Source organism: Ursus americanus, chromosome 25 (assembly GCF_024610735.1).
Source record: "Ursus americanus isolate L20-20 chromosome 25, mUrsAme1.1.p, whole genome shotgun sequence".
NCBI lineage: Eukaryota > Metazoa > Chordata > Mammalia > Carnivora > Ursidae > Ursus > Ursus americanus.
Genome location: NC_142151.1, coordinates 6,970,319 through 6,995,596, shown reverse-complemented (window position 1 = coordinate 6,995,596; position 25,278 = coordinate 6,970,319). Strand labels below are relative to the sequence as shown.

The following is a 25,278-nucleotide window of genomic DNA, read 5'->3' as shown; positions in this document are numbered from 1 at the left end:
GTCATCCACTTCCTTTTTCATCAAGACCCAACTTGGAACCAAGTCCGCACCATGGAGGCAGTTTGGAGAGACTGAGCGGTACTTAGAAATTAAAAGTAATGAGGACCCAGTCCCCAGGATGTGGGGCATCCTCACAGAGCCCCCGAGGAGCTGCCACTAGCCTGTCGAAAGTCAGGAGAACCAAAACAGAAACCAGACAACAGGCAAGTCATTGTTGACACAAGGAATGTAAACCTTAGCCCTGCTTCTGGACTTCTCCAGCCTACTGCTGTGACCCTGTTAAGCACAGAGGGGCTCAGAATCATTTTTGATGAGTTGACTAGTTCCAAGAGGTCAACCTAATTTTATTGTGACTGGTATTTTTAAAAGATGCTTATGTAGGGCCACCTGGGTGGCTCGGTCTGTTGAGCATCCAACGTCCAACTCTTGACTTCTGCTCAGGTCATGATCTCAGGGCCGTGAGATGGAGCCCTGTGTCTGGCTCTGCACCTGGCACGGAGCCTACTTGAGATTCTCTTTCTCCTTCTCCCTCTGCCCCTCCCTACCCATCCCACCCTTTCTTGGGTGCACATGCTCTCTCTCCCTCTAAAAGAAAATTAAATAAATAAAAATAATAAAAGATGCTTATGAGGAAGAGGGAAACCACTTTTAACATGGTTTAAGCTACAGAGAGCAGAGTGTTGGTGATAAATGAGCCATAATACAAGAGGACAAACAGCATTGGTCTGTTGCAGGGGGGATTCTTGAAGATCATTTAAATCAACCTCCTCCTTGACAGCGGAGGGACCTGAGGCCTAGAACTGAAGACTTGCTCTGGAAGAGAAAGTTTGTGCACAGGTCTCCTATCTGGGTAGGAGCTCAGAATAACTCAGCCTGATTCCTGGTCTGGTGAGATTCCAGAAAATCTCTGCAACTGAGTGGTATTTGAACTGGAAAATCTTTTTTTTCAAAAGACACTTGATTTCTTTGTGATGTTATTGCCTAGCCCATGGATAATTTCCCTCCACAGAGAGCAAATTGGGCAGAAGTCCCCTGGATGCCAGAGCAGTTTTCTGCTGCTCCCCATTGCTCTGTTGCCTCTTCCAGGAGGTTGGGCCCCCAAGCAAGGGCCCCTGAAGATGTCCACTTGACTTCATAGGCCATAGGATCAGGGAGACTTTGAAACCCTGACTCCCACCACATGGGCCCAGGATCTCTCAGCAGCCATGTTTACCATTGCACACGTGCTCAAGCATGGTCGGGGGTGGGTGGGTAGGTCATCACCCATTTCGCTGGACTACCAGCTACTCAGAACTGCTGGGAAGAAAGCTGGGCAGCCCCTAAGGAAGGGCAATGCAGACTCTCAGCCCTGCATGGATTCACACAGCAGGTTTGATTGACCATGAAAGGACCCTATGGAATGACCTAACTGTTGCCTCACGAACTCATCCAACCAGGAGGTGCCATGGGCACCCAAGGGCAGCTCAGGTGTCTTTTTTTCCCCCCTCCATTTGGCCTGTGGGAGAAATACAAGTGGTGGTGGCTCCCTCTAGTGGAGTTGTCAGAAATGGAACATGTTTCTGATTCTTAACTGGGAAAGTCACCTACAGGAGGTAAGGAGCTGATGAGTGTGGCCAAGGTTCTCACATATGTCATCTCTACTGTACAGTTTTTGGAGGAAGTTACTTTGTTTTGTTTTTTTTATCACCTCCAGCATGGGATTCTGGGGCTGCAAGGACAAGCACTCTTGATTTCTGGCGTATAGGCCTTAGGGTCAGCAACATTCCAGAAGCCGGAGGGCCAGGAGCTCTGACCTCCTATGCAGGAAGCTCTACCAGCCACTGCCACACTGTGGACAAACCCCCTTCACTTCTCTGGGGCTTGCTGGGGGTGGTGGAGTACAGGTCAGCCAGCTGATCTCCCATCTCTGAGGTGCTCTATGACTGAGTTGAGCTCACAGGCTATTGTTCATCCAAGAGGAAGACACAGGATTGCTCCTAACCTCCTATGTTTGGAGGGAGCCTGACGGTCACCAAGCACTTTCACGAACATCACTGCATTATGCTCTTACAACGCCCACCTGACACACCTTATCTTGATCTCACTGACTCTGCTGCAAACACCAGGCTGGCTTGGTGTTCTGAGACTGAGCCGAGAGGTGGAGGATCCTCCCCTGTGGCCCACAGAGCCAGATTCCTGGCCAAGAGTTCCACTGGGCTTGCTGGCTTGAGTTTGGAGCTCTATGAAACAAAGACTGAGAAGTTTCATTATTCCTTAGCAGGAGAAGAATTTCTGTGTGACCCATCCCATAGCAGGGATGATAATAAAGATGACGGTGAGGACTTAGACATGCTTCCTGCAGGCCAGACACAGTTCTAGGCACTGTTAAATATTAACTATTTTGTCCTCACAACAACCCTATGCCACAGGTAATCCATAAACCTGCCATTCTTGCACAGATACCAGAATAATTTTACTAAGAGTCGAAGTCCCCCGGCTATTATAACTGACTGCCATTGAGTATAGATGCTTAATAAGAATTGAATCAACACGAATCTCCCTAAGCAAGGGGAGTGGGTTTTCATTTTCCATCATGCCTGGAAATTAATTTGCCCTTGGTTATCCACATTGTCATATTGTGAATTCCAATAAGAAATATATATGTGATCTTCATCCTGTTTCTCAGGCAGAATTCCAAAAACACTTGGGATTTCCTAAGTGATGAGAGCTATCAAGGTGTCTCCTGTTATGTTAATGAGGCAACTTTTGAACTGCACCTAAGGCTGGGACTAGCAGCCAGGAGAACCAACCTAGTGATTAGAAGGTTGAAAATTCTAGTCCCTCCCCTCTGACCTCTAGGGAGGAGAGAGGGGCTAGAGGTTCAATCAACTGACAATGGCCAATGATTTAATGAATTATTCCTGTGGAATAAAGCCTTCATAAAACCCCCAAAGGACAGAGTACAGTGAGCTTCTGGGCTGGTGCACATATGAGATTGGGCAGAGCGGCGCACCCAGAGCACGCATGGAAGTGCTGTGCCCCTCACCCTATGCCTTACCCAATACAGCTCTTCATCTGGTTGTTCCTGAGTTATATCCTTTTATAATAAACCACTGAGCTAGTAAGTAAAATGTTTCTCTGACTTGCCTGAGATGCTCTAGCAAGTTACTGGAACCAGAGGAGGGGGTTATGGGAACTGGTCAGTCAGAAGCACTACCTGGACTTGTGATTAGGGTCTGAAGTGGGGTGGAGGCAGCACTCATGTGGGACTGAGCCCTCAGCCTGAGGGACCTGAGGCCACCTCCAGGAAGACAGTGTCAGGATGAGTTGAATTGTAGGACACCCCACTGATGTCACAGAATTGCTTGGTGATGTGGGAAAACCCCCCACACATTGTAAATAGAATCAGAATCGTACACATAATGGAGTTAAAGATCTTGGAATTACGAAGTGGGAAGAGATATTGGAGATCATTTGGTCCAGTTCTCCATTTTTCAGATGAAATGGAGGACTCAGGGATAAAAAGGTGAATGGTCTTGATGTGTATCACATAGTGAGTTTAGTGGCAGGGCCAGGACTGGCCCCAGGGCCCTGGAGTCTCAATCCAAAACTCTTTCCACTCTACCATGCTGTGACAGTCATGCACTTGAGCAGATGAACAGAGATCCACCCAACCCCATTCCTTCTGTGGCCCACCAAGCTCCCTTGTCTTCAGCCAGCCCTTCTGAGCTCAAGAGGCAAAATCCTTCTGATAGGAGCCGAAGGTACCCAAGAGTGGCCTGATACTTCACCTAAAACAAAGACAATAGTCCCCCTAGAATGATGTGTTCCACAGGCAGTCAGATGGCAGAGCAGGGACAGTCTGAGGGCAGCCTGTGAGATTAGGCCTCCTGCTCATGACACGAGGGGTGGCCATCCTCCTTCATCCATCTACTCTGGACAAGGCCTCCGTGGCTCCTCCTTAGGAGCCATGATAGTGGTCTTGTCAGCCTCCAGCTGATTTTTCTTCTTTTCTCAGATTGATTTGGGGTTCTGCTGGTCCACTTCATGCATCCCACCTTTTCCTTTCCTTTCCTATTATCTCTGCCTTGGGGTATTTTGGTCTCCTGCTTCCTATTTAGGTTTGATTTCCACCAGGGTGTGACAATACCTTGCCTGTCATTTCCCAGCTGGGGCCAGTGCCAGTCATGTTCCCAACTTTCCCAGGAGTGGCCTGAGTTGAAAGAGAACCTTCCGACAACCTCTCTTTACTGTTCTGTGGCCATAGACAGTCTCCTGATCCAAGGGCATTCTGCTACGAGTGTTCTGTCACTTGGCTGAGAAGCAGGCTGCTCTACTCTTGAGTGGGGAGAGTGAGGAACGTGCAGAGAGTAGTGAATAAAAGCAGGGGGTGGGTGTGTGGAGTGGGGGAACTGAGAGACTGAGAATGTCTCACGGAAGCTCAGACATAGCCCATCCCAGACATGGGTTCAGGAAGAGAGCCTGGCAGGAATGACAACAGCTGCAACTCTCCCACTGGCTTCCTGGAGAGGAACTGAAGTGGGGGCAGGTGCACAGCCTGCTTCCCTGGATGAGGGTCATCCCACCAGCCAGCTTCTGGGAAGGGCCACTGGGCTTCCAGCAACAGCCAGAAAGGGTGGTCCAGCCTCCACATCTTCCCTTTATCCCACACACCTCTCAAACCCCCAACCCTAGGGTCACCCTTGTTTCTCTCTTCCTCTCACACCCCCCCAATTTCTTCTGTTGTCACCCCCACTGCTGACAATGGTTCAACCTGTCACCAGCTCTCCCCCAGACTATTCCCAAAATCTCCTAACTGGTAAACTCTGTTAAATACTATTACTTCTCTGCTCAGAACCCTAGAGAAGGACTTCCCTCCAACTCAGAGTACAAGCAAAGTCTTTTTAGGAGCCTCAGAAGTCCTGTCTAGTTGGCCACCCACCTATTTTAGGCTTCATGTCCTACTCCTCTCCTGCTTGCTCACTGTCCTCTAGCCACAGTGGAGGACACACTGGCCTCCCTGATGTTCCTAGAGTATGCCAGGGATGCTCCCACCTCAGGGCCTTTGTACTTGCTGTTCCCTCCATCTAGAATGTTTCCCCCAGGTACCTTCATGGTTCTCTCCTTGACCTCCTCCACTCTTTACTTACCATTACATCCTGGGTCAGGCTTTCCCTGTCTTCCCTATTTTAAGCTCATCTCCACCCCCATCCCCCACTATATTCCATAGTCTCCTTTCTTGATTTTCCTCTATTACCTTTATACTCATCTAGCAAACAATATATTTTGGTTATTTATTATACCCATTGCCTATGCCCCGCACCAGAACCTAACCTTCACAAAGACATGGATTCTTGCTGATTTTATTCATTGGCCTGGCACATAGACACTCAAGAAGCACTTGCTGAATGAAGGAACAAATGGTAGACACAGACTGGTAAATAGACTTTCATATAAGAAATGTCAGAGTTATAGGGCTTCTCTAGTAAGAAGAGAACCTAGGAGGGAAAACAATGTGTACATGTGCATGTGTACATGTGTTTGCTTGTGTGTGTGTGTGTGTTACAGGGTGGCTTGACAATTCCTTCACTTGTAATAAACCATGTGTGAGTTCTTGGTGATTCGCGTAAGTGTTTTAATGTTATATATTAACCAGAGTCAACACCTCATTCACTCATGTCCTCACTCACGCATTCACCAGACATCTTACGAATGACAATTCTGTGTCAGGTGCTCTGCTAGACATTAAGTGGGCACGTGGCTAAGAATATGGTCCCTGACATAGAGGCTTCCACAGTGTGGTAACAAAGCCCTACATTCAGCACATATCTGGGAGGGTCCGGGCATTACAGCAAACTGTAACCCCAGACACACTTAATTAGGAAAGTAAAGTCAAGGGGAAAAATCAGCCTCATCACTTGGAAGAGTGACAACCAGATAGAATTTCCCCCTCCGGAGCACCTGGAAGGAAACTGGAGAGAGAGGTAAGTGGGCAGGAAGGAGGGACCTCCCCGAAGTAATCTTGCTCTTCTTCCTCTGAGAAAGGCCAGGAGAGAAGAGCTGTCCATGGCAAGAGCAATGTGGGTCACACGCCAGGAAGAAGTCCTTCCTGCTCCTGGGAGACCCTGCACACAGTATCATCTGGGTCCTGGGAAAGCCATAGGAAATATAACTCTGACCTTAACATTTGCATGTATGTAGAAGAAGCTAACAACTAGAGCAAGGGTTGCCTTCTGAGAGAACGTTCCCTGTCCACGGCGGGATCAATGCAGAGGGTATTCAAGCACCTTTTCTGATCATCTGCAGGTGGCACCTGGGAAGCTGCCCAGGTACTCTGGCATCTTGGATACCCACCTGCTTTTGTTATGAGTACCTGACTTGTCTGCTTAACTTAGCTGTTGATTTCTTCACTCAGCAAAACACACGGCCTCTGAGACTTTGCCATATGTTTATTTGTTAGTCTTCATGACCACCCTTTTCCTGGGTGGCTCTGTAGCACAGCCATGCACTTTCTGGCATCCCTTGACCCCGACCTCCCCATACCTGGTCTCTTTTGCCCATCCCATCACCACCTTTCACCTTCACCCCACAGCCTCACCCTAACATCCTGGGCCCCATCTTTAATGCCTGCAGGTCTGGTCTCAGCTTTTTCTAGTCTGGTGTCTGCTTGTGGGAGGCCACTGGAGAGATGTCAGGCCGCGTGATCCAAGGAGTCTCGTCTTCCTGAGAAGTTGGGGGTCCAGGCCCTCTCTGTCCAACTGCTACCAGAAATATATGTGTAAGTCTCCTTGCTGTGCCAGTCTTTTCCCTGCCAGGGAGAATCAGAACAAAAGGAAATATGGTTAGGGATCCGAGGGTGAGCTATACGAGCAATGGCACCAAGAAACCTGAGAAGGATCTCCAGCCTTTTTTCAGCTCCTCTGACATATCAGTGGTGGTCCCTCACCTGGCCCCTATTTCTGGGCTCTATGGTTCACTTCAAACCATACCTCCCACCCCATAGGCCCAATAAGGGTCCCTGCAACCCATCAGCCACTGCTGAACACACTGAGTTGGAAAACACTCCTGAAAAAGTTGTCTTTAAATACTATGTCACTAATTCTCTACCTTGAATGGAATCAAATGCAAGCAACGTGCTCAACCCCTAGGCCTTGTAAAGTGAAGCCTCATACAATCTACTCAGCTGGGCTCCCTTCTCTCTAATGCCCTGCACCATCTGCCTTGGTCCCAGAGGCCCATCTTAGACCCTCAGTATACACCAGGTGTATCCCTCCCTCCATGAAAGAGTTCTGGCCTCTGCTTGCCTCCTCTCTTGACGGGCCCATGGGATGCTCTTGTTTCTCCTTCCCACATTCCTCAGTCCTACCTTCCTGCTAGGCCCAGCCTGGTCCTACTACTTTCAACAGCATCTCTGGCCATGCCAACATGATTGATCGCTCTCTTCTGATTTCCTGCTGCTTTTGTGGCCTGCCCCATACCATACATGCACATTGTTTTCTATTGGAAAGTGTGTGAGATCCAGACCCCACAGTCCTATGTTCAAGGCCTGCCTCTGCCATGCCCTGGGCAAAGAAAACTAGGCCCTTTGCTTCTCCCAGTGTGAGGCACATGGGTCTAGGATCTTTGTGATCACTTCAAGAGCAGGCCAGAGTTTGGCTAAACACAAACCAACAACTTGCAACTTCTGTCTCTGCATGTATAAAACAAGGATGTCCATGGACAGACCATGACCAGACAAGTCAGCTCCAAGCTTCTTTAGAGCTACCACAGGGACCTAGTGAAACTGCTCTGGAAAAGGTAAGCCTTACCAACATGCCAGTAGGCATTATTGGGCCTGTGTAGTAGCCTTCTGCAGAAGGAAAAGATCTAATATTTGTAATTTCAATTACTTGTGAACAAGCCCAAAGGTTCGTAACATGGAGTTACTGTAATTTTAGTGATGCAAAAGTATACTGCAAGCTTGGTGTTCTGGGGTCAGCAACTCATCTCATGGCTAAGTGTCACTGACCACATGACATCAGACTCACAAAACCAGCACCCACATGCTTTCCAGCAAGGGCATCTGTGTGGTAATCTCTGCCCAGAGATTGTTTCTTTGTGAAATTCCAATAGTCATTGAGTGAAAGATAACACTTCAACAAATGATTATATATATATATATATATGCACAAATATGTGCATATCTACATATATATATTTATAGATATGTGTGTGTGTGTTTGTTGTTTCAAAGGAAAAAGAACAGAAAAAAATTTAAGTTTATTTATTTACTTTTAAGTAATGTCTATACCCAACGGGGGGCTTGCACTCACAACCCTGAGATCAAGAGTTGCATGCTCTGCCGACTGAGTCAGCCAGGTGCTCTGAGAACAGAAAATTTCTTGCTCTTTTCACACGCTCATGATTGGGAAGAAGCCTGTATAAGCACTTCTGCATTCAAATTTGGGGTTGTGTCAGATGTCTGGGCACAACTTCCAAATGCCAAGAGACTGTGTTAGGCTCACTTCTCATGACATGAATGTAAATTACACACTGTGGCCTTTATCCCAAGGCTGCCCTTACAGCTTCTACAACTCTTCGTGTGTTCTCAGGGAATTCACCACACTTCTTACAACAGCCCCCAAATAAAACCCTCATTGAGAAAGCATCTGAACTAGGATTAAAAGTGGCAGATTAAAAACATGGTTTTTTTTTTCTGTTTTTGTTTTTGCTTTTTTTGCTCCCTCCTGAAACCCTACTAAAATAACTGTGAGGGAAATTTTTAAAGGGGCAGGGAGGCAAAGTTACAAAGACAAGTAAGTCAGGGTAATGGATCAAATATAAGTAAAAGCCAATTTGTAGATGACAGGAAACCATTGGAGGAAGAGTACTGGGCTTAGGAGGGTGGCCTAAGGTTTAAATCTTAGGTTTAAGATTTGAAACCTGAGTGCCTGCAGATGAGGGTTAATGAGATGTGGAGATTTGTTCCCAGGGAACCCATGGAGGCTCAGGACTTGACAACACCCAATACTTTAGAAACAGATCAAGGGGGAGGGCTAAAAATTGGTTGCAGTTAGGCATACCCATTTAGGTCTCCTCCTCAGTCCCACAAAGCCACTTACCCACCTGATATCCCATCAAAGAAAAGTTTGAGAAGAAACTAAACCAAAAAGACCTGGATTCAAGGTCAGCTGGTACCAGGTAAGGCAAAAGGCAAGTACTGAAAGTAGGAGGGGTTACATGTGGCATGAGTGTCTATATGTTCAGTGTGAAGTCCGGCACCTCCCCTGCCTTGTTCCCAGAAAATCAGGCAGGCAACTGGAAAACTTCTTCGTGGAAAAACCAAGGAATCCAAGAGAAAATATCTCTAGACACTGATACCTGTAAGTCCCCAACAAGATGGCTTACTGTCCCGTGCATTGCCCTGCCGTAAGATTTCCACTCAACACGTCCCACAGACACAGAGCCTCCACAGCCATTTACCACCTCACTCTTGAAAATAAAGTTATCCTCAAATTACATGTATCTGAAGAAAGACTTAAACAGGCCAAAATAGACAAATTCAAAGGAAACAGAAAATGCTAGAAGCAAAAAGGGGAAAAAATTTTCAAAAATATTGGAAATCCTCAGATAAATTTTTTATCCACAAAACAAGTTGCTATAAAGGAGGAACCATCCAAGAAGAAAATAATTCTAGGAAATTGAAAGTATAATAGCTGTTAAAAAAAATTCAACCCAGTAAACGTAAAGATCTAATTGGCTTTGTTAAGTGATTCATGAATCAGGCACCACTCCATCTAGCAAGTGAAGGGGAGCTCTGAGTAGTACAAAATGGCAGTTCTTTATAGGAAGGGGTGGGATAAGAACATTATTAGGAAAAAAAAAAGGAAGGAAGGAAGAAGAAAAAGAAGAAGAAGAGAGAGAGGGAGGGAGGAAGGAAGGAAGGAAGGAAGGAAGGAAGGAAGGAAGGAAAGAAGAGAAAGAAGAAAGAAGAGAGAAAGAAAGAAAGAAAGAAAGAAAGAAAGAAAGAAAGAAAGAAAGAAGAAAGAAAGAAAGAAAGAAAGAAAGAAAGAAAGAAAGAAAGAAAGAAAGAAAGAAAGAAAGAAAGAAAAAGAAAGAAAGAAAGAAAGAAAAAAGTATTGTTTCAGGCAGGGTCCTTTCCCCTGGGGTGGGCCGGGGCAGGGGGTCTTATCATGCAAATTACCTTATCTTCCTTTGGGAGACTGAGACCGCCCAGGTGACAAATTGCCTCCTTGGTGCTGACCAGAAAAATTCCACTCTTGGAGAGGTTGTCCCAAGGGCAAGTGACTCCACCTCTGACCTGAATTTCTTTTTAACAGAACCGAAATAAAATTAAATAGGTCTAGAAAAATAAAGTTGAGGAAATCTCCCAGAAGGTAGGTAAAAAGTATAAAGACAGAGAGTAAAGTAAGTGTGACAGTGTGATTTATAAGAAATATATATTTTGGGGGCACCTGGGTGGGCTCAGATGGTTAAGCGTCTGCCTTTGATCATGATCTCCAGGTCCTGGGATCCAGCCCCATGTCAGGCTCTCAGCTCAGTGGAGAGTCTGCTTCTCCCTCTGCCTCTTCCCCTCTCTCTGTCTCTGTCTCTCTTTCTCAAATGAATAAACAAAATCTTTAAAAAGAAAAGAAAAAGAAATATTTATTTTGGTCTTCGTCAATGGTTCCTGGCTCACAGCTGTCAAATCCCATGCAATTTCCTAAATGATTAGAGCAACAGGGGCATCTATTGTTATAATATTTGGTTTTTGTCCTCGGTTTCTGAAATAGCTTCAGAACCATAAAGGTGAAATGGGTGTCTTTGACAAGCCCCTTTGAACCACACCCAAGTTTAAGTGAATGCAGCAACTTTTGGAAAGCCCCTAAGGATGGGGTCTGGTTGCCAGGGGAACCAACCAGAATTAGAGGGTTGGAACTTTCTATCCCACATCCCCCTCCCTCTACACCACCCGTAGACTTCCTGGGAGAGAAAAGGGCTGGAGGTTAAATGGATCACCAATGACCAATGATTTACTCCATCACTGCCTATGTAATGCAGCCTCCACAAAACCCCAAAAGGACATGGTTAGGAGAACCTGTAGGTTAATGAACATGTAGAGGTGCTGGGAAAATGGCACCCCCAGAGAGGGCATTGAAGCACTGCGCCCTTTCCCTAACCTTGCCGTATGCATCTCTTCCATCTGACCATTCTTAGTTACATCCTTTTATAATAAGCTGGTAATCTAGTAAGTAAACAGTCTTCCTGAGTTCTGTGAGCTGCTCTAACAAATTAATTGAACCAGAAGAGGGGATTATAGGACTCTCCAATTTATAGCAAGTCTTTAGAAGCACAGGTGATAACCTGGACTTCCTATTGATGTCTAAAGTGGGGAAGAGGGCAATCTTGTGGCACTGAACTTTAACAAGTGGGATCTGATACTGTCACCCAGTAGATAGCATCAGAATTGAGTTGAATTGCAGGAAACCCAGCTGGTGACCACAGAATCTGAGAATTGCTTGGTTTTAAACCACCTCCCCCAAACACACACACCACATTTTGTGGCTAGTAGCGCCATGAGTGTAGTATAAGAGTAGAGGACACACAGGAGTTAATAAAGAATAAAGAATTCTTTAGAATAAAGAAATTTAGGAATCAATCAGGAGATCCAAAGTGAGTTAATGGGAGTTCTGGAAAAAGACGATAGACAAAATCAGAATAGAAGAAAATAATCGAAGAAATAATTCACGAAACTCTTCAAGAACTGAAAAATGGGCATTTCCAAACTAAGAATGTCCACTAAACACCCATGAAAATGGATAAAAATATACCTACATCAAGGCACAGCAGGATGAAATTTAGGAACTGAGAATTGAGTAAAGGCATTTTTAGGCATGCAATGTTCAAAACTGTGCCTACCACTAGTAGAGAAACTGCCCCACAAAAGAAAGAAGAAGAAGAAGGAGAAGGAGAAGAGGAGGAGGAAGAAACAAGGCAAGAAAGAAGAAAGTATGGACTCCAAGAAGATGGAGACCCAACGTTAAGAGAGAAGGGAAATGAATTCCCAGGACAAAAGCTGTGCTGGGGCAGACAGACAGCAGGCAAGATTGGAGTGGGAGAATGGAAGGCTCTGGAAAGAAAGACTCCACATAAAAAAAGAACTGATGGAGAGCCTGATGTGTTTGGTCACGTGGAAAATGGTCAGTAGACAGGTTTTTTACCTCTGTTGTAGAGTTTGGAGAGAATTATAAATAGATGCACAGAAAATTAAGCCGGTGAAGAAAACGCTATTAATGAAATGCTTACAAGAGATTAAATGAACATTATCATCATATACTGTTTGGCAATGCAGAAAATAATACTCGAGAGTGATAATGATGCAAACACCAAACACTGTTTTAACAAAAAAAATATGCTGGAGGCAGAGAAAGTGGGCATATGGTGTCAAAAGACAAGAGATAATGTCCCATCACTCAGAGAAAAAAATCAAAGTGCTGACAGTAGCCCACAGGCCCTACACAATCTGTCACCCACGTTATTGCTCTAATCTTACCCCTATCTTTCTCCCCGCATTCACCTTCCTCCAGCAAAAAGGGCCTCTTTGCTATTCTGTTCCTCAGGTACACCATATGTCCTCCTACCTCAGGGCCTTTGTACTTGTTCCCTTTGCTCAGCCCATCCTTTTCCTACACATCCTCACGGCTTCTCCTGCCATCCTTCAGGTCTTTGCTCAGATGCCATCTTCTCTGTAAGGTGCTCCCTTCCTCCACTCTTATTTAACATTGCATTTCTTCCTCAGCATTCCCTACATCACCCCCATGGATCCTTATTTTTCTCTGTATTATTCATAACCATTCTATATAGAGCATCACCTTTGAATAATGAGATAGTTAGGCTGGTATTTTATTTAAAAGTTTGCTTATTCTCTCCACTGCAGTGAAAGCCCTATGAGAGCAGGGCATTTTGTTCACTACACGTATTCATGATTTGTTCACTAATGTATCTATGCCAAGAACAGTGATTGGCACATAGCAGGAGCTTTACAAATATTTGTTAAATGAAAAAAGAATTCAAGATAGAGCAATGCAAGTATTTACGGAGAAAAATAAAAGTAAATACCAGAAACAAAGTGTTAAAATTATTGAATGTGGTTGCCTCTGAGGACTCAGATTTGTGATAAAGAGAGAGGCAGGGCCTGCTGGTTTTCCTCAGAAGCCTTATAGCATTATTTGGCTTTTAAACCATGTACATGTATTACCTTAATAAAAATTAAAATGATTTTTAAATATGCTCACTGTTTTCACCCCCTACACACACTCCTGAATCATATTTCATTGTGATACCAAAAGGAACTGACCATGGGAATCCCTACCCTTTTGTATTATTAGTCCTAGAAGCCATCCTCTTCCTCTCCTTCACCTCTTTCTCTCAAACCAATGCCTCTAATCCATCGCCATGTCCCGAAGCTCTCACCTCCTTCATGTCCTTCCAATTCATTCACCTTCTACCACCATCACTATCGCCCTAGTGCCATCTTCCACCTGGATGTTGCAGAAGTTTTGTAATAGTCCCCTACATCCATTCAGGCCATCCAGCCTATTACACCGTGGCCAGACTGATATTTTCAACTACAAATCTGATCACATCACTCCATCGAGACTTGCTTTAAATATACTCATAGCGTCCTACTGCTCCTCCACTAAAGATAGAACTCTTAACCCTCTGCCTAACTTGCTTGCCTTTTCCCTTGCCACCCCAGGCTCTCATGTTCATCATCTTTTTTCCATCCTAGGACTTTTGCACATGCTGTTACCCCTGCCTGGAATGCTCTTTCTAGAACTTTTGCCGACTTACCTTCTGCTCATCATTCAAATATCAGCTACAATGTCATTAAGTCAAATCCCCCTATTTTAAGCTCTTATAACACAGCAATATGGATATCTGTACTTGGTCACACTTGTCACAGTTGCAGTTTTACATTTGAGCTTACTGGATTAGTATCTGTATCCACCCCCACCATCAAACACGCACACGCAAATACATGCATGGACACACACTTATAGGCTCTCCGCTAAAGAAGGAAATCATTTTCTTAATCATTATACCCCCACTGCCTAGTACATAAAAGAAATTCAATACATATGTACTGAATCTGTTGAAACACCACTTTTACTACTGCAACAACCAGTATGTATTGTATGGTTTGAGTAACATTTATTTATCAGTTTCATCTCTATCCTAACATTCTAGGACTTGGAGACTGCATGCTTTTTTTTTCCTTGAAGTCCTGCTACTCACTCCTCTCTATACTTTCAGTTGTCATCTGCACACATAATTTCTAGAAATGTGCATTGACATAGTATGTGGAAAAGATTATGTTGTATGGGGTGTCTACCCTGGACAGCTTACGTATTATAAAATCCTTCCTTATACCTTGCTTTCAGACATTGTCATCCATCATACATTTCTAGCACTTCACATATGATTTTTAAATGTGTTCTCTTCCTTCACAATTCAATACACATTCAATATACACTCAGTTGTCCAAATTCCAGTAAACATCTGATTAAAGCTAAAGATTTAGCACATTGGGCAAACCTAGTGATTTTTATCTTGTCTCAGTTCTGTGAAGTTTAACACCTATGTTTTGTGCTATAACCAAATTATTACACATTCTTTACTGTACAGGAAAGATGGGGACATTGGCTAGTTGAGAGGGCCATCATGAAAATGACTATTTGTCAGCTAGTGCACAAAATTCCAAGTCCAGCATAAGACAGGGCATTTGGGGGGGGGGGTCTAAATTTGAACATCTATTGTTGAGCACCACTTGTTTATAATTCCTGTGCAAGTAGAGACTCTTGGATAATCCAACATTAATTTAACCCTTGCTGAGTAAAACAAGTATGAATTAATCCACTGTTTTCTTTTGACTTGTTCAGAATTGTATGAGAAGCCAAATGTTCTTTAAAGTTCCTTCTAGAGAATAAGACTACCAGGTCGTCTTCCTTTAAATTAATTACCCATCAGACACAGCTGAAATAGTCATGGGGAATCCTAAATTTCTTATGTCTTCAATATAATATAATTGAACAATAGTAAACTCGAGAATTCCCCATGCAGGTATTTTTTTTCTTATTTTTTTAAATATTTTATTTATTTATGAGAGAAAGAAAGAGAAAGAGCAGGAGAAAGAGGGAGAGAGAAGCTGAAGCACACTCTGCACTGAGCACAGAGCCTGATGTGGGGCTCGATCCCACAACCTCAAGATCATGACCTGAGCCAAAACCAAGAGTTGGACACTTCACCAACTGAAGCAGCCAGGCACCCCCCCCATGCAGATATTTTTTAAAGACCCTTTCTTGTGCCCCCAAAATCAGTCTCTGGAAATAGATAGCAGGGGTCACTCTCCAAATGGACTGCCCTCCCCAGGGTTTGGCCATGCCACATCAGCAGGAGAAGGCTGGGACCAGAATCTGGACGATCCTGCCTCTTGCTGGGCCCAGTGTGAACCATTGACTGTCTCAATCTTGTCTCCACACTCACCGCCTTCTTCATAGTTTTCAAAGTTAGGCTCAACAGCTTTTCCTCCAGCATTCTTCCATTTCTGTGACTGATGTGGAATTTGGCATTCCTTGAAAAATTGAGCTTGATAAAGTTTTTTGCTCCTCCGAGGTATATCACCAAAGCCCTGTGCATTTTTAGAAAGGTGGAGAAGTAGCATGTAATGAATTTAGGGCTATGGTTTGTGCTTCAGACAACCACAGTGAAACTGTCAGGACACTCTCACAGCTTGGTGTTCACCATTACCTTTAAGAGCATGTGTGTGCATTATAAGTCACCAATGAAATGCCAATTAAAGGAGGTATCATTTAATACCCATCAAATCAATAGCCCAACTAGAATTTTCAGAGCTGGTTGGATGCTATGAACACTCTCATACAGAACTGGTGGTTTCTTCTATCTGTTTCTCTCTTAATTTCTATAACCACCCTTACCATTTTTCAAGATGGAAATAATTTTTTCTGATCCTAAAAAATATACACTCATTCACCTTGCTCCAGCAATAAGGGCCTGCAGAAAACTACAAAAGAGAAACTGAAAATCACACATATCCCTTTTACACAGAAAAAAACCCACATTGTTTTTGGAGTGCCACAGAGCTGATTTCCCAGTTACTCTTGTTCATCTAATAAATGAAAACAAGAATTGAAGTTGCCTCACATTGTGAGGATTTAATATAATATTTTCATATAAGGCATAGTAACTGGTAGCTGGTAGTTATGACTATTATTTTATTAATATACTTTCAGGAGATAGATAGATAGTAGATAGAAAGAAAGAAATACAGATATAGTGCACTTTTTATGTTTCTACAAGATGGTTTTGTGTGCCAAAAAAACATTATTTAGAAGATATGTTGCTTTGATAAATTAATATTGAATTTACTAAGGTTACACCTCTTTCAATGGAGTTCTTCCTCAAGTTTTTTAGTCCAAATGACAAATTTTATTATTCTGTTTATAAGCAGAAGTTGACGGTTCTGTTTTTTAAAAGCCTGAATTCCTCGAGAGTCTTTGAAAGAAATAATAAGAGGAGAACACCTTTAAGGATATGTGCTATGGCCTGAATATTTGTGTCCTCCCAGTACCCATATGCTGAATCCCTAATGCCCAGGGTAGCTATATTTGGAGATGGGGCTTCCTAAGGAAGTAATTAATGTAAGCTTAAATGAGGTCATAGTGGTGGGACCCAGGTCCCATAAGACTGGTGTCCCAGAAAAAGGAATAGACACTGACCCTCCCTCTCTGTTAACAGAGTAAAGTTCATATGCGAGCACAGTGTGAAAGCAGTGGTCTGCAAACCAGGAGAGAGATCTCACCACAAAGCAAACCTGCTGGCACCTGATCATGGAATTCTAGCTTCCAGAACTGTAAGAAAATTAATTTCTGTTGTTTAAGCCACTCAACATGTGATATGTCCTTACAGCAGCCCTAGCAGCTAATTCAATACCAGCGGCAGAGATTCCTCCGTTACATCGGGGGCGGGGGGAGGGGTCAGAGGTCAACACTAAGAAAAGAGCAGGGACCCACACACTACTAGATGGTTGCATCCCTGGAGATGGCCAGACCTTGGGGGGAATGGCTATTGAACTCACCAAGACCAGACCTGAGGCATGGGGCTTCCAGCCTGCCAATGAGGCTGCAGAGCCACTCCTGGATTTGTAGACTGAGATTTATACCCAGTCTTAGAGTTGCCAGATGGAGCAAATAAAAATACAGGATCTTTTCTTCCTCCAAGGAAAGAAAATCTATTGTGCTTCTCTTTGTATTTCTAGTGCTTAATACACTCCCTGGAACTTTAGTAGACTCAGTGATGCTGTTTATTTACCCCAAAGATACAGATGTAGTGAAAAGAAGGGGCACATGCACCCCAATGTTCATAGCAGCAATGTCCACAATAGCCAAACTGTGGAAGAAGCCAAGATGCCCTTCAATAGACGAATGGATAAAGAAGATGTGGTCCATATATACACTGGATTATCAACATGGATGGAACTGGAGGAGATTGTGCTAAGTGAAATAAGTCAAGCAGAGAAAGATAATTATCATATGGTTTCACTTATTTGTGGAACATAAGGAATAGCATGGAGGACAACATAAGGAAGAGGAAGGGAAGAGTGAGGGGGGGACATCAGAGCGGGAGTCGAACCATGAGAGACTATGGACTCCAAGAAACAAACTGAGGGTTTTAGAGGGAAGGGGGATGGGAGGATGGGTTAGCCCGGTGATGGGTATTAAGGTATTAAGGTATTGCATGGAGCACTGGGTGTTATACGCAAACAATGAACCATGAAACACTACATCAAAAGCTAATGATGTACTGTATGGTGACTAACATAACATAATAAAAAAAAAGAAAGAAAAAAGAATTAATTAAAATAACCCTCAAATGTTAAAAAAAATACAGGATCCACAGTTAAATTTGAATTTCAGATGATTTTGCAATATTTGGGACATTCATATATAAAAAATTATTCACTGTTTATTTGGAATTCAAATTAATTGGGCAAATTAATTATTTTATTTGGCAACCCTACCCAGTACAGGCATGATTTTCTGGAGGGCATATTAGTAATTTGTGTCAAAACCTTTAAACATAATTATTAGCACAGCAATTCCACTTCTAGGAATTTATTCACAAGAAATCACTAGATAATAAACATACAGGTAAGGATATTTCACCAGTGTATTGCTCATAATCACAAAAAATGATATTAAGAGTTGTTAAAAAGTTGTATTTTTGTTCAAATGTATGAGACCTTAAAGTTATAATTTTTAAAATCTATATTTATCAGTATGAAAAGAGGTCCAGAACACGTTGTTAAATTTAAAAGGGTAATAAAGTAATTTTAAGTTTGATTTTATTTTTAACTATTTGTAGCAAGACACCATCCTTCACCCACACATACATGAAAACCATCTGGAATAATTATGCCAAAATATTGACAGGAGTTATCTCTAGATTGGGTATTACTGGTAACTTACTTTGCTCTATATCCCTTCATGCATCTGTTATGTTAATAATCAGAACAATACAATGATTCTACTACAATTTTGAAAAAAGTTCTTGTAGCTTTCTTAAAAAGAAGTACAGAAAAGCATTGATAATTCTATAATCTTAAAATCTGAAGCAGGGAATTCATGTGTGGATTCAGTAAATTCTTACCTAAAGTCATGGACATGACCCCTACCATATTTTAGTGTTGATTTATCTAAGTTATGACTTCTTTCTCTTGCTAAAAGAACAACAGAACTACCTGGATGTGGTAGATATTTGCTATTTTTGTTCATTTTGTTTGGCGTTGAGGGAGTTATTTTTTTCTCTACCCAACACCCATTTTATCCCTTCTTCTTGTTACAGAGCACCAGTTTTCCTTCAGAAAAACCATCCCCAGACCCCATGCTCAGTCCACATGCTTTGGGTAAAACTGACTCTAACCTTGGCTCCAAAGGTGTGCATGTGATCCAGATATGTCCAATGATAGAGTGCGTCATTCCCCTGGGTTAATAATTTGCCCAGATAAGAGAATGAGATAGAATCCTGACCGATGAAAATCAGATTATGGGATTTTGTCAGGTCAAGAGAAATACTCTTTTTATTGGCCCAGAACCCAGAAGAATATGAGCCTGGAGTTACTAGTCAACTTACTGCCATCTAAAACCAACATGGACAGCAAAATCACATCAAGGGAGATGAAAAAATAATTATCTCCTGAATTATATGGTACCTAAAGCTCAGCTTTATTATTTTTTAAGCCAAATTCTTTAGAAGAATTATATCATTTTCAAGTAACCTAGTATGGACCTTAGACTTATTGTGCATTTTCCAGCAAAAGGTCTGGTTAATTTGACTGATACGAGCATGAAATTAATTGAATCTACTGGCACTCGTTGTAAACACAGTTTACAGGTCTGAGTAGAATTTCATTGGCATCAAAACCCCAAGGAGAAGGTTTGCCAGGCATCCTGAATATACGGAATATGTCCCATATTTAATGATTTTTGTCCTGCTTCCTATATTGACTTTCTCAGGGCATCCTAAACATCCTGTATTCAGCATTTTTCAATAAATTAAAAAATTCAACAGTTGAGGTTTGTATCATATTTATGTGGACATGGGTATTTTTATTTGCTAAATTTGGTGGCTCTACTGAGAAGCCATTCACCCTCCACACCCTGCCATGTTTCACCTGCTCTACGGTAGCTCTGCCACTGACATCCAATTTTAGTTTGAAGTCATATGAGTTAATTGATTTTTCTGTTTTTAAAGATTTTATTTCTTAATTTGTCAGAGAGAGCACAAGCAGGGGGAGCGGAAGGCAGAGGGAGAGGGACAAGCAGGCTCCCCACTGAGTAAGGAGCCTGATGTGGGACTCGATCCCTGGAAGCTGGGATCATGACCTGAGCCAAAGGCAGACACTTAAGCAACTGAGCCACCCTGGTGTCCCAAATTTTTTTTTTCCCAAATTTTTTTTTTATTAGGATGGTTTGAACCAGACTTTTAGTCTCTTGTAACCAAAAGAAAACTAACAACCCAATTAATTGCAGAACCACCAACACCTAAGCTCTACAACCTAATTACAGTAATAGCTATTTTTTACATTAATCACTGAGTGTGTTCAGGACATTTTATTTTTTATTTTTTATTATTTATTTATTTATTTATTTATTTATTTTTATTATTATGTTCAATTAGCCAACATATAAGATTTCATTAGTTTTTGATGTAGTGTTCTGTGTGGTGATGGACACCATTTATTTTAAACATACAAGAAAACTTCTTTTTCCCCAAATTTCTTTTTTATTGAACATTAGGCCAAACCAGTGAAAGTCTTAGACTAAGATAGAGCAAGCATTTCTATTTTGATTCTTTGGCTACTAAAACTGGCTAAATGTGGCGAAGACAGCATCAAATAGTGTTCCCTTAGTTTAGACAACACAACAAAACCTATGGGATGCTACTAGATCCTTAGAAGGAAATTTATAATGATAAATGTATATATTAAGAAAAAAGAAACATCTCAAACAAATATCTTAACTTTATACTACAGGGGATGAGAAAAAGAACAAACTAAGTCTAGAGGTAGTAGAAGGGGTATGACAATGATCAGAGTGCAAGTAAATGAAATAGACATTTTAAATACATTATCTTATGAATAAGCCTACCCATCCTTTGAGATAGACATTATTTTCTATATTTCACAGATGAGAGAACTGAGTCTCTATGAGGTTAAATAATGCACCCCAAATCACACAGCTAGGTAGATGAAGCCAGTATCCAAGACACCAACTCTGTGTTCTTCCACTGCACCTTCCAGTCCAGACAGAATTCGCAATTTTGGCTTCACACCACAGAGAGAATTCTTCCATTGGTTCACTACCGGTTGAAGTAAAATAACCACCAGAAAGCCTAACTTCCCACAAATAGCTCTGATTTGAAGCCAAGCATATAAAAAGTGCCCGAATAAAGCCTCCGCTTAAAGTGGATGCAGGAAGCCCCCTTCTTACTACTGTTTTCTCTAATTTCCAAGCAAGGATTATGATCTGAAAGCAAGTTTTTGGCTGGCTTGAGTCATGTCGAGTTAATCGAGGTCAGTCCTATTGTTGAAATTAACCAAATAACTGCAAAATTTTCCACTGTTTACGGACACTGCCTAAAACTGTATAAACTGGGTATGAACTACGTAAAGGCAGGCCTGAGACAGAGGAATCGCCAGGTTTCCAATAAATCGTTTCAGTTTCCTACAAATACATAAAAATAAAATGACTTCTGTATGTTTACCTGTGACGTGACATTCTATGTGCAATTCATCTTGTTTTTGTGACTTTCACAGTAACTCTGAAACTGAGGTAGAGCAGAGAGGTGATATGCTCTGTTCAAAGTCAAGCATCAAGTCAACAGCAAAAAGATAAGACCCCAAACAAACATGTGAACAAAAATAGCAAGTATCTACTATATCCAGGTGTTTCTCTGGCTCTTTTAGCAACATGTCTATGACTTCAAGTAAGGAATCCCTGAATCCGCACATGGGCTCCTTGCTTCAGACTTTAAGAATATAGAATTAGCAATGCTTTTGACACAGAGGTTTAATTAGAAACAAACCGAAACCCTTTGTCTGCCAGCCTCCACCCTTCCAGGCTTCCATAGGAGCCTCTGCCCTTGCCTTTGCTATCCATGGAAAGCAGCAGCATTGTGCCAATCAGGCTGCCAATGAGTATTGTAGGTGCTATCTTTGAAGGGCAGAAAGTGTGGACAGCTGCAATGCTCCCCAGACCTCTGATGGCTTTTCAAGTGCAGCCCAGATGAATGTGATAATGATGGTCCAAGTGACTCTGAAAAGTGAGAAACGCCTATTTATCAAACATTTCCCCTTGACTAGTTCCTGGCAGTCCTGAATATTTTATGGAGGAAGTTCCAGGAACAAAAGAGATGCTGTTCCTTACCACCCCTCCCAGCAGGCTGTGGAGAGCTTCTCAGGCTCCTGGAGAGGGTCAAGGCAGACCAGTGTGGACAGAAGAGATGGAATTTGTAACATTCTGTCCCCTGAGGTCAGTGGGATGATGGCAACCACTCCCATCCCATTTCTGTTCCTTGCCTTCCCAATGTGTGCGCACATTTTCCACTAGTAAGAAACTCTCAGAGGAGAATTCTCTGAAGCCTGGCACAGCAAAACCCCAAATACAAAGGTTCTTTTCAAATCCACCTCTGAACTGCAGAGCCCACACTCTGCCTGACGGTCCATGAGCTCTGGGCACATGCTCAGTAAGTGACTATAATCCCTTCTACCTGGATTCCTATAAGAGCCTTTCCATGGCACACCGAAGACTGTGCCTTCAGAAGGTTTGCCTCCCTACAGGCAGAGGATTTAAAAGCAGTACTAAAACCAACCAAACGTCTGACTGCTTTTTTTGTTTTCATTTGTAAAATCGGATTTTAATTATGACATCTCTGCTATGAAACACTGCAAAAGTGTTCATGTATTCCCAAACAATTAAGTGTGGGATATGAGTAGCACTTTCAGAGCAAAGTTTTTCACATTTTCTTCAATGCTACAAATACCCTACAGACTACTTTTTATTTCACCTGTGTCAGGTTGTTGTGACTAGAGTGGACTCAGGTCCCCACCCCCAGTCTCTTTCCTGCTCCTGCCCCCACTTCAGCCAAAGGGATCCCTCCAAAATGGGATCTGAGCCTGCCATGCCTCTGATTTAAAACTCTTGCTTGCTCCCCTTCATTGCCTTCGGAATGACTCCAACTTCTAGCAGCTTCATGGCTCTTCATGGTCTGAGTCCAACCTATCTTCTAGCCTCCCCTGTGCCCTTTCACCCCATGTGAACCACACTTCCAGTTCCTTGAACACATCATCCCTTTCTCAGGGTCTGTGCCTCTATTCAAGCCATTCCTTCTATTAAGCATTTTCTCTTTGATCTTGAGAGCCTTGACTCCTCCTGCAAGGCTGACTGATGTGTCCGCTTCCCTGGGACACCTTCCCCAGGAAGAATTCGTTACCCTTCCTACCTTACCTAGAGTGCCTGCTACATGACTCCACAGCAGTACTTCTATAGTTTTCCCCATATGGCCTCCAAGGAAGACTACATTCCTAATCACAAAAGTAGAGCCCAAAACCTTTGTTGGGCTGCATTTTACTGGTTAACAGAGTTGCTGTACCTTAAATCAGTCCTCATAACAAGCCCACCTTTCAGTTCCTGACTCTCTGAGTCACAGCAGGCTACTTTCCTCTCCGCCCATGTGACCCTCACTCTATGAAACCAGCTGGGAAAGTGGGCTTACAGCCCCTTGGAGTCTTACTCCCTCCTGCAAGTTACCCCCAAGAGAGCTTGCCTCAGATTCTTGTTCCAAGGTAGATAGGAATAAAGAGCCCCCCTCCCCACATCATTTGTCTGCAGTCTCAGCTGTGTTTTAATTCAGTCTGCTACTCCAGAGGCCTGAGTTGCAGGTAAATGGGTGATACTCTGGATACATAATAAAGTTGTACCTTGATTCCTGCACTTGTCTTTGCACTTCACTTCCTCAGTCAGAAAGCAGTGATGATGAATGAGGGACACCAGGGCAGGATCTGGGCCCTCATGGGTGCCCTGAAAGCCTGTCCCCCAGTGTCTGCCACTCATCACAATGTACTACAGTCAGTTGCTTACATGTGTCTACCATCTCTTATAATCTCCTTCCTAAAAACATTAACCTGCTGCTCACCTTTGATTCTCCAGGGCCTGACATATGCAGGCTTAATATAAATGTATATTAGAATGACAGCCTTACTGGATAAAGTATTCTTGGCTGCATATTTTTCCCATTTAGCATGTTGAATATGTCATGCCAGTCCTTTTTGGCCTGCCAGGTCTCTGTGGACAGGTGTGCTGCCAGGCTTATGTGTCTACCTTTGTAGATTAAGGACCTCTTGTCCCAAGCTGCTTTCAGGATTTTCTCTTTATCTTTGTAATTTGTAAGTTTCACTACAATATGTTGAGTTGTTGACCTATTTTTTGTTGATTTTGAGGGGAGTTCTCTGTGCCTTTTGGACTTAAGTATCTGCTTCCTTCCCCACATTAGGGAAGTTCTCAGCTATAATTTGTTCAAATAAACCTTCTGCCCTTTTCCCCCACTCTTCATCTTCTGGGACTCCTATAATATAGATATTATTTTGCTTTGTGGAATCGCTGAGTTCCCTAAGTCTACCTTCATGATCTAATCGTCTTCTTTCCCTCTTATTTTCAGATTCCTTGTTTTCCATCACTTTATCTTCTATATCACTGATTTTCTCTTCTGATTAGTAAATCCTCATTTTTATGGCCTCCACTTGGGACTGCATCTTGGTAATAGCATTTTTTTTTCAGCCCGACTAGATTTTAGTTCTTTTATCTCTGCAGAAAGGGATTCTCTAGTGTCTTCTATGCTTTTTTTTCAAGCCCAGTTAATATTTTTATAATCATTGTTTTAAATTCTAGTTCAGGGGCGCCTGGGTGGCACAGTCATTACGTGTCTGCCTTCGGCTCAGGGCATGATCCCAGCAATCTGGGATCGAGCCCCACATCAGGCTCCTCCGCTAGGAGCCTGCTTCTTCCTCTCCCACTCCCCCTGCTTGTGTTCACTCTCTTGCTGGCTGTCTCTCTCTCTCTCTCTCAAATGAATAAATAAAATCTTTAAAAATAAATAAATAAATAAATTCTAGTTCAGACATCTTACTTATATCCTCATTGATTAAATCCCTGGATGTGAGTACTACCTCCTGTTCTTTGTTTTGGGGTGAGTTTCTCCATCTTGTCATTTTGTCCAGAAAGGAAAAGAAGAAAGAAAAAGAAAAAAATAACAATAACAACAACAACAAAAAAAAACCCAAACTAGATCCTGGGTGTGTTTTGGTCTGCTTGTTAAAAGAAACTAGATCCCAAAATAAGAAAGAAACAAGAACATATAGCAAAAACATATGGTACAAGATACTGTGTAAGTTGCTTCCTCCACTCCCTACTGATTTCTGGCCCAGCTGCCATCCCTGACACCAGCTTCTTTGCTCTTAGAACCCCTATTTTCTTCAGGTTTCTAGAAAGAAAGGACCTCAAGGAAGTTGCCCCCCACCCTCCCAGCACTATGTTGAACAGTAATCCTACTCACCTCTAATGAAATTGGTTAGGATGGGCCTGTGTCCTAAGTGTGGCCTAAGAGAGGTTGTTGGGAGACACCTGGAGGCTTCCTCATTTTTAGAAAGGCTTATCCTTTCCTGCCTTTGGACTCTCTGGTGTG

The 25,278-nt window shown here is 42.8% G+C and overlaps 1 protein-coding gene across 3 annotated transcripts in view; it reads right to left on the bottom strand.

Annotated features, from left to right (window-relative positions):
• Positions 1 to 6,410: 6,410 nt before the first annotated feature.
• The window catches only part of KCNA6 (potassium voltage-gated channel subfamily A member 6), a 42,864-nt gene continuing 23,996 nt past the window's right edge, over positions 6,411 to 25,278 (bottom strand). The window contains exons 2-4 of one of the 3 annotated variants that reach the window (XM_087855559.1): positions 15,505 to 15,649; positions 10,163 to 10,287; positions 6,411 to 6,787 (exon numbers count right to left, since the gene is read on the bottom strand). The gene's annotated coding sequence lies outside the window, so the exon portion shown is untranslated. The remainder of the gene's footprint in view (positions 6,788 to 10,162; positions 10,288 to 15,504; positions 15,650 to 25,278) is intronic. The other 2 variants (XM_087855557.1, XM_087855558.1) reach the window with 2 other exon arrangements.